At 34.0% G+C, this 13,483-nt stretch overlaps 1 protein-coding gene and 1 pseudogene across 2 annotated transcripts in view; one reads left to right on the top strand and one right to left on the bottom strand.

The window, feature by feature from the left end:
• Positions 1-13,483, bottom strand: part of LOC133187428 (cytosolic 10-formyltetrahydrofolate dehydrogenase-like) — a 393,706-nt gene that overhangs the window by 373,941 nt on the left and 6,282 nt on the right. The gene's annotated exons all lie outside the window — the stretch shown is intronic.
• Positions 1,303-8,031, top strand: LOC133188008 (crystal protein-like; annotated as a pseudogene).

Genomic DNA, 13,483 nt, shown 5'->3' with positions numbered 1-13,483 from the left:
CAAGAATTTAACTTACTTGTTCTGAAAGTATAGAAAAAATTAGATATACAATAAACATACAATAAGTGCAGAGCGAATAGTTCTTGCCCTCGAAGAAAGGTATAGCTCCGTGTGACTGTGTTTAAGTTAAATTTCAATTACATTGGAATTTACGATTTGCTTTCTCTTTAGTGCATATGAAGAAATGGTGTTCATTCTGCTCACTTGCATATCAGCCGAATTGGAGGCTAAATTGACGACAGATTCCAGAAAGGTTTACAGAGAAAATTCAATTTTTAAAAAATCGCTAATTTTTATGTGCTAAATATTTAAAATAAAGTTCTTTCGCTATGAAAAGATTATTGATACCAAAGTGAAAGTTGCGACCGCTTTTTCTTTTTGAAAATTCGAAGCGAGAGTTCATTGTTTTATTGAAGAAAAGAGCACAGAATCGGTGTCTTATTATTCAATTTTGATGATGAAAAGTAAATGTTAATTGCAAGTTGATAAAGTTCTTTCGCCGATTAAAAGGTGCAGAAGAAAGCCTATTTTTATAAATTATAGATGATTTATGATTTCGTGAAGAGTTTTTAATTTGATTGGATGATTGATTGATTGTATGCTGTTTAATTTAATTTAATCAGTATTTTATTATGTAAAGTCAGTTTACATAATTGGATTGGACATCAGGCATGGCCTATATAAGTCCTCTCCAAGATTGTTTAATCGTCATATTCGAGAATTTTTCACTCATAAAGAGACGTCACCGTATGCAAGTTGGGCTTCAAATTTAGACGTATATATGGGCACTCAAGGCCATTTAGCAGTGAGGGTTTCTTTATCGTGCCAACGCCTACCATGACACGGAATCTCGCTTTTTTAGGCCTCATTCGAAAGACGCGTGACTTTCATTTTAATGCCCATGTTTACATCTTAGGTATGACGCAGCCCGGCGAACGGTATCGAACCCTGGTCTCCCGATCACTAAGCAAGCGTCCTACCATATGTTACCGTGACAACCAACAACCAAACCAAACCAAACAAACAAACAAAACGAAACGAAACACTTGAAGGTTTAAATATAATTAAAAAAAAAAATGGAAATTCGCAGGATTTTATAAATAATAAAAAGTTATCACATAGAAGTAATCTCGTGTATAAACTGAGCACCATTTCTCCATATGGTCTATTTTTATCAAGAATGAGCATGCATAAAAGATATTAGATAATTAAAAGAAAATACACAAAGTCCTTAAAAAATAGTATAGTTTGAAAGTAGGCGAGAATTTACAACTATGAAAGTATGTCGCCAGGTGTCGAACCATGATTCTTAAAAAGTACACTATTACCTGCGGTGTCAACAGTCAGCGGCTATACCATTCGAGCTTTACGTGCTTGAAAATAGATGGTATGAATATATTTACATCCAATGAATATTATTTCCTTTATTTCCTTATGAAAATCATTGCCGTTAATCAGTTCATAAACAACACCTAGCAAGTCACCGCATAGATTTCTAAAGCAACGGCTGTTCCATCAATTATGCATACAATGACATACACATCTACAATACAATATTTAACATAATTAATTTACTTTGAATGTTTTTTTTTAAAGATATAAATATAAACAATAAAATGTCTTTCTTTGGTTGTTACATGTAGTATATCGCAGCTATTGCAGAAAAAAATCACATAACCCGCTTACACGGGTTATGTATTTTTTCTGCAACAGCTGCGACATTAATTCCCGTACTAACAATTAACCAAAGAAAGCATTTTATTGTTTAAATTAAACAAGTTGTCAAAAAAACATGTTTCCTTATTTTTTATAGGTTTTTTGTGAATTTCGACCCAAGGACAGGGATGCCTATCTTAATGATTCCTAGGAACACAACCTATGAAAATATCATGTAACTTTCTTTAAAGGCAGGCCTGTTTGAAGCACTTCTAGGCGAACGTTTACGCAAAGACCGGTGCTTTAACGAAGAAAATGCTGTTTTATCCAACTTTGAAGGTTAATTTTAAAGTTGTTAATTAAAGAATTAAGGTTCAAAATGCAAATTTAAAAACTTCAGACATAGGGTGTAAAATAAAATAAATGAATGTTTGTTTTAAATGTGACTTTTTTCCGGGATATTTTTCTCTCCTATAGGTCAATTCTTTAGAAATTCCGAATACATCATTTGTGTCCTCGGTGTTCAATGATTGGTCTTGGAGTGGGTCCGAGTTGAAAATTAAAAATACACCTTTACTAATGAGAACTTTTTTGCATTATTGTAATGTGCTGCTAGCCCTTGGTTCAGATCTTGGATTTGACTGCGTTTATTTTGTTAAGTGCGTCTATGACAACTCTATTAATTCCCAAACAAGCAACCCATTATTGTGCTAAGTGGATTTAGATATTCATTATATATGTAAAATGTTCTTTTCGTCTGAGCATCTATGAGAAGCTTCATGCATTGTGATTTCTCATCCAATTTGTAGCATTCATTGAGAGTGATGGAAAGAGTTGGTCTAATCTGAGAAAACTCATAATACTACAATGTAATAGTAATCATCAAGGTTCTTTTGTTTATTTTAAGCATTTGTTGAACTTCTATTAAAAATTGCAATTTACTTAGTTTATTTTAATTTCATGCAAAATGTATTTTATCTATGAACAGAAATGGACATTTTTCATGTTTTTAGAAAGGACAATAATGGAATTTTACGATATAAATATAAGTGCACATTTTTCTCAAAAATTCACTTTATCTTGTTAAACTTTCCCCCCATAAACATAAAACGTAAGAGAAAAAAAAATTTAAATTTCATCTTAATTTCAGCCAAATGCAGATGTCTCGGAAACTACGTGAAACAGATTTACAAAGATATTTTGTTACGAAACCATTTATCAGTTTCATCTATCTCACTATATTAAAAAATAAAACACTTATTAACCATAACTGGTGCTTTATCGACCATTTTTTCTTTATGTATCTTGATCTACAGCAAGTTTCTGATACTTTTATACTTACGGGATACTTTTCTTCACACCGGTCAGACATGCGCTGATTTTGTTCTGTTTGCTAGTTATCCTAGCAGTGCTGATATCCTCCAGCAGTTTTGCATTGCCTGTCGGCAAACATGGGGAAAAAAACATTAACATTCGAAATACAGAGTTTGGAAAAGTTAGGGGAATTATCACCAAGCAGGGACAATCTTACTTAGGAATTCCATACGGAAAGGCTGACAGGTTTACAGTAATTTTGTTATATTTTTATTTGTAGTTAAACATATCAAGCCCTCTTATATGAAATCCACTTCTAAGATTAAAAAAAATGTTAGTTACATTTTCAGATCATTCAATACAACTATGAAGGCCATAGGCACGGTACCTTACCCACTGGTAATTTTTTAAGATATTCATAATTTAGAATTATAAATATATCATACTATAAAGTGTTTTCTTCGACAAATACATATATCCGGACACAATACGATTTTGAATAGATATCAAATGAATAAAATCCTTGTTGTTACTACATGTCGTAGTAAAAAAATAATTATACAAAAATTGCCGAACATAGTTTTAGCTGCCATTTTCTTAAACTTTAGCAGAGCGAAACTCCATCATAGGGTAATCGCGTGGCGTAGTGGTTAGAGAGTTTGCTCTAGAGTCGCAGAGTAAGGTTTTTTGCTTCTTATGTCGCGGGTTCGAATTCCACTGCAGGACGTGGAGACCAGTCCTTGGATGAGACCATAAAACTGATGTCTCGTGTCGCAGTAGGTGCTGGCACGAAGAAGATCCCTCACTGCTCAATGGCCTTACGTGGTGTCATGTATAGATCTAAATTTGCAGCCCTCCACTGGCAAGTGGTGGCTTCTCAACATGATTAAAAAATTCTCGAAGGGACGTAAAGAAACAAACAAAATGCATCGCATACAATATTAGTGTAAGCTTAGCAAACTTTTTTATTGTCCTCGAACTCTTCAATTCCAGGGAATAAGAACGTCGTTGTGTATGTCTTTTGAAATAGCTATTCTTTTTCCTTCGACATTGTCTGTCGCGCATGAAGGATGTATTCGGAGAAGCAATTTCCTGGAAATTGTTCCATTCAAAAATCGATTTTCATTAGTTATTTTCTATATATATGTCTAAATTTTCAAATCATTTTGAACTTTAGGTTCATTACAATGCCATGTATTTGCATCTTTAAAATTAACCCTCAAGGTTTGCTAAAACAGTATTTTTCTCTCTTAAGCACCAATTTTCCATGGATTTGGGCATAGAAGCCCCAAAATGAAATTATGATATTTTAATAAACTGTAATCAAAGAATAATTTAAAGTAGGATTTTTTTTTCGAAATTCACAATAAATAAATAAACAAATAAGGAAACATGATTTTGAAAACCTGGTTAATATTCATATATTTACATTTGCAAATATTTTTCAAATGATATTCCTACATGTAGTATGCAAAAATAATAAAATTTAAATACTACATGTATTAATGGACTTTTGCGAGAAGCACTGACTTTTACAGTTGACTGTTTACTTTGACATTTAAACCTGTGTCATGTATGGAGGTACAGAATTGATAATAGATGGGAAAATATTTCTAGTGGTCATAGGTATGGTGTTAGGGGCACTAACATGTGAAGGCCGGAAGTTAAGAGTAGGGTGGTTGTCGTTTTCTTCAAGGGCAATTTATTTGTGCTTTGAAATAACCCGTTATTTTCGTTTAATTAAATGTTGACCTAAATATTTATATCGTAGAAGAGCTTCCGTACATTGTCCTAGTGTAAAAGTAAGCCGTCAACTGTAAAAGTCAGCGCTCCTCGCAAAAGTCCATTACTACAAGCTCAAGGGGCCTCTGGTACTTTTGGTGCGGATTAAACGGGAATATCTTCAGAAATTTTACGCAATCATTTGCATTGTTTTAAATAAATTCAACGACTCAAAATAAAATGTTGAAAATAGGATAGGATTATTTACAGATCATCTCAAGAAACACCAATTCAGAAATAAAAAAAAGTTATACATGCTGAAGATTCAGTTTTCTTCCCATGAACCACGGCTGATATGAGCGCCTAAAGAGAGTCAAAAATTTTATAAGGAGTGCATATACATGTACATGTAGCAGAAATACGTTAGAAAATCTTTCTTTAAAAGTACAGGAAATGGATCATTCAATTCACAAGCATTCGTCATTCTGTGCAGAATCAATTTAGTGCACATGTTGATTTTTATCATTAAGTGCCAACGTCTTTATAAAAGGATGAATATTCTCTTTGTTTTGCCTTAGATTTTCAGCCTCGGTTCCTTTTGGCTCGTGGGACGGTATTAGATCTGCCGAGCAGTATGGTCCTCAGTGTTACCAACCAAGCGTGTTCTGTGTTCAGGACCCACAAAGCTGTAACCCACAGGTACATCAAAGATTCCTTTTATGATATGCGTGTTCAAAGATAAAGCGTCTTCACAGTTTTTGTTCTTCAGTAACCTACAACGAATATCTCGTATGAGGATTTTTCAAATACATTGTATATATATATATATATATATATATATATATATATATATATATATATATATATATATATATATATATATATATATATATATATATATATATATATATATATATCACCACAGAAGAACAAAATTAAAAGTGTCAATTCGATATTGACAATAACTTATTTGAAGAAAAGGGGAAACTAAAGACAAACCCAAAACATGAAAATGGAATTAAAGAAGTTCTGTTGTTTTTCCGTTTCTCACTGAACACAAATCTTCGTTATTGTTTTATTATCATTATTTTTTTTTGGTTGGTTGGTTAGCTGATTAACCAAGACCGGTACAATATCTACTTTTTAGAATATGAAGATGTAGCTCTTCCCCAGTTTACCTGTTTTTGCCATAACTATGAAATTTGATTCATACGAAAATTAATAAAGCCACTGTAGGTTCAAAAAATACCTGGGCAAAATCAAAGCAGTAGGCTACAGGTACAGTAGTAAAATAAATATACAATAATAACGTTTAAAATCTAAAACGTTTTAACTCGATTAATGTTTTGAATTCGATGAGCGAGGACTGTTTGACATTAAACATTTACACCCATAGAAGAACCAGATACAATCTACGTAAAGGCAATCGCCAACAGAAATACGCAGTCTTGGTGTGGATTCATGGTGGATCGTACCAGGCGGGCACAGCCGGAAGTCCTTACTACAATGGCCTTAAACTTGCTTCGGCGGCGGAAATTATTGTAGTTACTTTCAACTATCGGCTAGATATCTTTTAAATATAAATTAAAGGAATGAAACGCTTTAGATAGTATGCGTTTTATCTGTTCCGTGATCAATGTAGATGTTTCATAATATTCGAAAAAGAGGTTAAGGACACGGGTATTTTTATTTTGCTAAATTCTTAGATTAGAATCATTTTTATGACTTCAAATCGAACGTATAGTTGTGCATGAAATATATTAAAGATAGATCTTTGATTGACTCTCTTGCTGTACATTGGTTACTGAGCGTATCAAATAACTAATTTAAAGTAGATTGCTGTATCTTTTTTCTTTTAGTTATAAAGTAATCAAATCAAGAGAAAGAAATATAGTAGTTTATTAACAGAACGTTACCTCAGTTGGGTAAATAAAGGCAAATATATGCACATACTGCAGCAATTGTTACCATTTGTTGCATATGGTATTTAAGGCCCTCTTCGATTTCTGAAAATCCCTGGTGTAGAGAGAAGTGGTAACTATGGCTTTTATGACCAGCGTCTGGCATTACAATGGGTCCGAACCAACATCCACCATTTCGGCGGAGACCCAAACAAAGTAAGGTGTTTATCTTAAAAGTTTGATTACTGAGAAAAAAAAATAATTTCTATATTGCTTAAAGTAGCTGAAATACTAAAAATGGCACATTTTTTTTTTTTTTTTATCTATAAGGCAAAAACACTTCAAGATCGTAGATCGTTGTGAAGTCCGTATTTGAACGCAAAAGAAACTTAGAACTTAAGCTATCGTGTATTTATTTGAATTATTTTTTTTAAAAATTAAGTATTCATTTCCATTTGTAGGTAACGTTGGGAGGTGAGAGTGCTGGTGCTCATTCAACATTATTCCACATGATGACGCCTGGATCTAGTCCTCTTTTTCAGCGAGCAATATTGATGTCATTACCAGGAATCGAAGTTCCAATTTCTGACGTAGCTGACAGAACAGCCACAGGATTATTAAACGGAGTAGGGTGTGATACGAATGACAATAAACTAGAATGTTTGAGAGGCAAGACTGCTGAAGACATTGTCACACAGAGCTTGATCTTACCCGCCACTCTGAACTTTCTTCAAGGTTTCCTGCGTTTTGGTGTTTACATCGACGGCCTCGAGATCACAGAAAGCTTTTATGACAATGCTTACATAACAGATAAGCCCACAATCATTGGAACAACTGCGTATGAGAGCTTAAGTTTGACATACAGAAGGTTGACAACACCTATTCCACTCTCTCTGTTTGGTGTGGTGATAGGTCAATGGCGGCCTGCAATCATAGAACAGAAGAAACAAAACAATTGTACGTTAGCTCGCCTACCTCCAACATGGATATACGCCCAGAGATATCTGAGCTATTGACAGATGTTATATTTACTTGCTGACCGTATATCTGCCGAAAACAAAGTTTGGGTTTATGTGTTTGATCAGCCGAATCTCGACTCTTACATACAACCACTGTCATGTGAAGACAGGACATGTCATGTTGAAGATTTCCCATACTTCTTCCGGCATCCAGACCTTGTTCCAGGTGAAGAAGACAAATTCTTCTTCCGTTTGTCCAAATTGATTGTAGGGTATTTTGGAAACTTTGTGAAGTATGGTAATCCAAACTTCAGCTGGAAAAGTCCCTTATGGTTAGGATATAAGGCGTGTCGTTCATCAAAAAGTCTAGTCTTGGAGCTTCAATACCCCAATCCTCAGATGATCTCTGATTTCAGAAAGAACAGGTGTGACTACTGGGACAGAGTGGGCTACGAGAAAGAATCTCCGTAGAATATATGCAGTTGGGCCATTGGAAGTTTTTGGCACTTTTTGTTCCTGCTTTTACGAATTTAAATCAATATTGAATAGCTTCAAATACAAGCTTGAATTGTTTATTTTTGCGTTGGGTTAATGTTATCCGTTTCTACATCAGAAAAATGCACATAATCTGATTTTATATTTCTAAAAATATTATCTTCCTCTATCGAATTAATATGCTATGTAAAATAAAAGAAATTATCCCATTGGACACATATTCTCTATCTACTATCATTTTTTCCAGGTGTATTATGAACATAGAGACTGAATTTCCTTATTTTGTCTAAAGAATTACATGTAGATATTAGACAGCCTTAGTAGTGAGGATTTATTATCTGAACATAAGAAAACAACACATGTCTATCCTTAAGCATTACTGTTATCCTTCAAACGCTTTTAGTAACCTTTTTACCTGTTATGAAATGTTAAAAAAAACCAGTGATCATTCTTATTTCAAAATTACTCTAAAAGCAGATATGGAATCAGCTCTAGAAATGCCTAGACGTCAAAAGGATATACAGGGGTTGATGGAATTTTACTTTTTCCTGCCCCTTAAGGAGGCTTGGGGGTCAACAAATTAACCACAAATTAACCACCAGATTTAACTTAATTTTTTAGATATGATATCTTAAGCTGTCAACTATCATTTGGCAAAGAAAAATTTCAAAAATTTTAGTTTTAAAATTTGATCACTTTCTATATCTTCATATGGAGCTCTTCGTCTAAAGGAGATCAATATAGTCTAAAAATGGCCACAACCCCCAAGCCTCTTTAAATTAGAATTTTCCAAATTCTGCTATTTCAAATAAGTCATAATCCTTCATATTATATTATAAAATCTCATCATTAATTACTAAGTATTAAGGTAAGAAATAATAAACATGTCTTTTAGAAGACTTCCTTCTTGTCTCCTAAAATCTTTAAAATTCTTGACCCACTTTGGGCCTCAATGCCGCCAGACCCCCTAGCTACGAGTCCTTTGGAGTGGGGTCTGTCAGCTAACATCCGCAATTGTACTCGGCAGTGCTGGTACCGGACATCCATGACTGTACCTGCTCACTAATATCAAAAACGGAATGTCAGAGCAAGATTTTCCGGATTGTTAAACATATTATAATATATTTTGTTAATTAAGTATGGATTGTTTTTTAATGAAAAATACGAAGTGTGTTAATATGGAAGAAAGAAAATTTCTGATTTTAAATAAATCTACTTTATGGAAGGCTGTAATCGCCAAAACGGTAACGATAACTGGCTTAGTGAATATATCGCGGAAAATATATGTAAACTTGACTATGCCTACATTTTGTATATCTATGACTGTGTCCTCTGCCTGGTATACAACATCTGCGACTGTACCTGTGCCGTACATACACACTACCACTGGCTCAACCCGCGCTTGATTAATAACATCCACAACAAAAAATTCTGTGGATTTTCTCCGATTTAGATTTAAACTGAATTCAATCAAAGCGCAATTAACGCTAATCTTTATATTACCCATGACAGTAATACCGAGACAAACGATGTCAGCAGTGATTAGGGAAGGATCCAAAACTTTTACAGATTTTAAATTTAAAGCTTTATGTTCAGAGAACAATATGAACTAGGTCTTTATTTATTTTTTTTGTTTGGGGGGGGGGGGGGCTGGGGGCATGATTTCAATATCCTACGTGCTCAATAATAATGATGAATTTAAAAATGAAACATGCTAGTATAATTATAGAAAATATACGAGTAAATAATAAACAAAGTAAAATAAAAAAGGAAATTAAAATAAATATTGGAATTAATTTGTAATCCTTAATTTTATGTGAGAAAGTATAAGTACGTCACAATATTATTAATTTCACCCATTTCATTGATCACGCAAGTGGTGTCAATGAAAAACACAGGTTTTATTTCCCATAAATATACATTTGTATGTCTTACGATATATACGGGTGGAATGGGCTGATCCACCCGTTTTCAATGTGTTATATATAAACCTCTCAAGTGCACCCCAGGAAGTAGCCTCCTATGCCCTGAAAAAGAATAGTTCCTGACAAAACACCTTCATTTATTTACAAAGTACATAAAATTTACTAGGCACAGGCATCAAAGTTGTAAAAATAGGCTGGAAGAACCCACCCACCCCCCACCCCAAAAACAAAATTCTCAAAAGAAATAAAAATTAATTTTATATGCATGGAACAATTAACATCTTGACTGGTCAATAACCGTGGTGTGATACCTGAAATATGTAGGGTATGGTATTAAAATAATTGATCATATTAAAGGAAATTTATGCTAAAATTATCGACAACATCCAAAGTAAATATTTGTATAAGTTAATATTTTTATTAGATCCACCTCTCTAAGATTCTGCTGTACTATCCAGACAACTCTAAAAATTTTACACCATGACTGTACCGGTGTCTGATTGACAACATCCACGACTGTACCTGCCCAGTACACACACTTTATTCTACATCCATGACTGTACTTGTGCCTTATAAACAACATCCATGACTGTACCTGTGCCTTATAAACAACATCCACGATTGTACCTGTGCAGTATACACATCTAACTCTACATCCCTGACTGTACCTGTGCCTTATAAACAACATCCACGATTGTACCTGTGCAGTATACACATCTAACTCTACATCCCTGACTGTACCTGTGCCTTATAAACAACATCCACGATTGTACCTGTGCAGTATACACATCTAACTCTACATCCCTGACTGTACCTGTGCCTTATAAACAACATCCATGACTGTACCTGTGCCTTATAAACAACATCCATGACTGTACCTGTGCAATATACACATCTAACTCTACATCCCTGACTGTACCCGTGCCTTATAAACAACATCCACGACTGTACCTGTCCAGTACACACACTTTATTCTACATCCATGACTGTACCTGTGCCTTATAAACAACATCCACAACTGTACCTGTGTATGACACACACTACATCTATGACTGTACCTATGCCGTATAATCAAGATTTACACACAATAAACTTCTCAGGATTTAAGAGGTACGTATTGTATACTGTATTTGGACCATCCTACCATAAAAAACAACAATATTTAAACAATTTTATTTTACTCACAAATTTTGATCTTTAAGTGTGTCATTGACTCTTAAAATTTGACCATGAAAATCAATTAGAATCAAGTTCGAGACACGAATAATCATCAGTGTACAGGTGGAAAACTCAAAGCTATAAGTCAACTCATAGCCAATTACTATTATTAATTTTAATTAATTTTAATAAACATTTGTCGTATACGTTTGACGTATAATCAGTTGTAAACTATGATAATAATACCCCGCAACTTTGGGATTGACACAGAAGAAGGTGTAAAAATGTTTTCATAGTTGAAAACATTTTAGGATGGAATAGTGCATTTTATCGTGTTAACAAAGAAAGACCTATTGAAAATAATTATTGCAGTACATGTAATACTACATGTATCTACACTTCACAATTCAATGTTTAAATGGCATTCAAAAGAATTAAGAAATAAGCCAATGATGAAACATGAAATAAACAGGAGAGGAAAATGAGGAAAAAGTTGGATTTTTTTTCATGTGCTTAAGAGCCCTCTATACACTGCACACTAAAGAGTTCTAATTTTGTGGTACATTTATGCAAATAGAGTAATTAATCTGCCCTTTCATCAAGAACAAGCATTCTGAGAGCATTGCATTAGCAATACTAGTCCCCTACCGGCAAGTGTAATCTGGTTCCCGTTAAAAATTGAAAATGCCATAATTCTGTCAAAAATCAATGAAGCGGAACGAAATAAAAACTTCATCTATAACCCATCATGGTAAAGCCACATACCAAAAATCAGCTCAATATCTGCAAGCGTTTAGAAAAAAATTGCGGAAAACCCTGAAAAAATGAAAAGGTCGTAATTCCGTCAAAGAGCACTGAAGCGTAACGAAATGCAAATTTGATCTGTAACTCATCAAGATACACTCACATACCAAAAATCAGCTCAATATCTGCAAGCGTATAGAAAAAAGTGCGGAAAAACCAAGTGGGACAGACTGACAGACAGACAGACCGACAGACGGACGGACAGACTCAGAGGAAACCTATCGTTCCCTCCGATTTCTATAAACAATTAACTAATAAAATAAATTGAAACCGGAGGGGACGATAGGTTTCCTCTGAGTCTGTCCGTCCGTCTGTCTGTCCGCCTAGCTGTCACTCTGTCCCACTTGGTTTTCCGCATTTTTTTCTAAACGCTTGCAGATAAGCTGATTTTGATATGTTAGTGTGTATTGATGAGTTACAGATCAGGTTTTTAATTTCGTTCCGCTTCATTGATTTTTGAGGGAATTACAACCTTTTTAATTTTTAAGGGTTTTCCACACTTTTTTTAAAACGTTTGCAGATATTGAGTGTTGATATTTGGTATGTCAGTGTATCTTGATGAGTTATAGATCAAGTTTGCATTATGTTCCGCTTCAATGATTTTTGACAGAATTACAGCATTTTCAATTTTTAATGGGAACCAGATTACACTTTCCGGTAGGGGACTAGTATTGCTAATGCAGAAGGCTTGTCTCAATAACTTTAATACGCATGCTTGAATAAACTATATGATAGCAAGAATGATAGTAAAATTCTGCCACCTATCGCAGAGTTAATTTAGAAAGTTAACATATTGGAATGATTTTTTCATATTTACATACCGAATATTTATGTGAATTTTATCAGAAAACATATTAACTTATTTGGGAAAACAAAGAGAGGTAAGTTTATAATTTTGGTAAAACTTCATCTCATCTCTTTAGAAATCAACGGAAAATATTTTTATCCCCCCCCCCCCCTCACTGAAACAACAATTCCTTTTTCAAGTATTATGAATTGTTATTTCACAACTTCAAATTTATACCAATTGTTTTTTATTTCAGGGGAGTGAGTTATTTGGGGGTGGGGGTGAGGGTGTGGGGTGGGTGAGGGTGTAGAACATATGTTTACAGACTAAAAGCAGCAAAAATAGTCATTTTATTCCCAATGAATCTAATATGTCAGTTGACTTTTACATAAGTTAAACATACGGAGAGATTTGATGGTTATTTATCCATTTCCATGAGTATTTGAAAATCTTGTTCACTCGTTATGTTTAAAGCCCGATTTCAATTTATAAAATTGTCTAACCCTTCCCCCTCTTTATGAGAAGAGTTTTAAATGAGCAGTTAACTTTTTGACACTGGTTTTAAAATAATTAATCCATTACTTATAAACTCTTCTACAATAATAATAAAACTTGGCAGAAGTTGTGAAGGCGAGAATGGAGTTTATCGAAAGAAGGAGTATTTCCTCTTAAAAACGAAAGTCTAAATCCCACGCCTTCTTGCAGGCATATGATTCAATTTTTTTGACGGGGTGGGGGTTCGGGTCACAAACGAAAAAGAAC

Source organism: Saccostrea echinata, unplaced genomic scaffold (genome assembly GCF_033153115.1).
Source record: "Saccostrea echinata isolate AGI-Se365-2 ecotype Australia unplaced genomic scaffold, CSIRO_AGI_Sech_v1 ptg000015l, whole genome shotgun sequence".
In the NCBI taxonomy this organism is placed as follows: Eukaryota; Metazoa; Mollusca; class Bivalvia; order Ostreida; family Ostreidae; genus Saccostrea; species Saccostrea echinata.
Note: the sequence above shows the minus strand (reverse complement) of the source record. Positions and strands in the feature narration are given on the sequence as shown.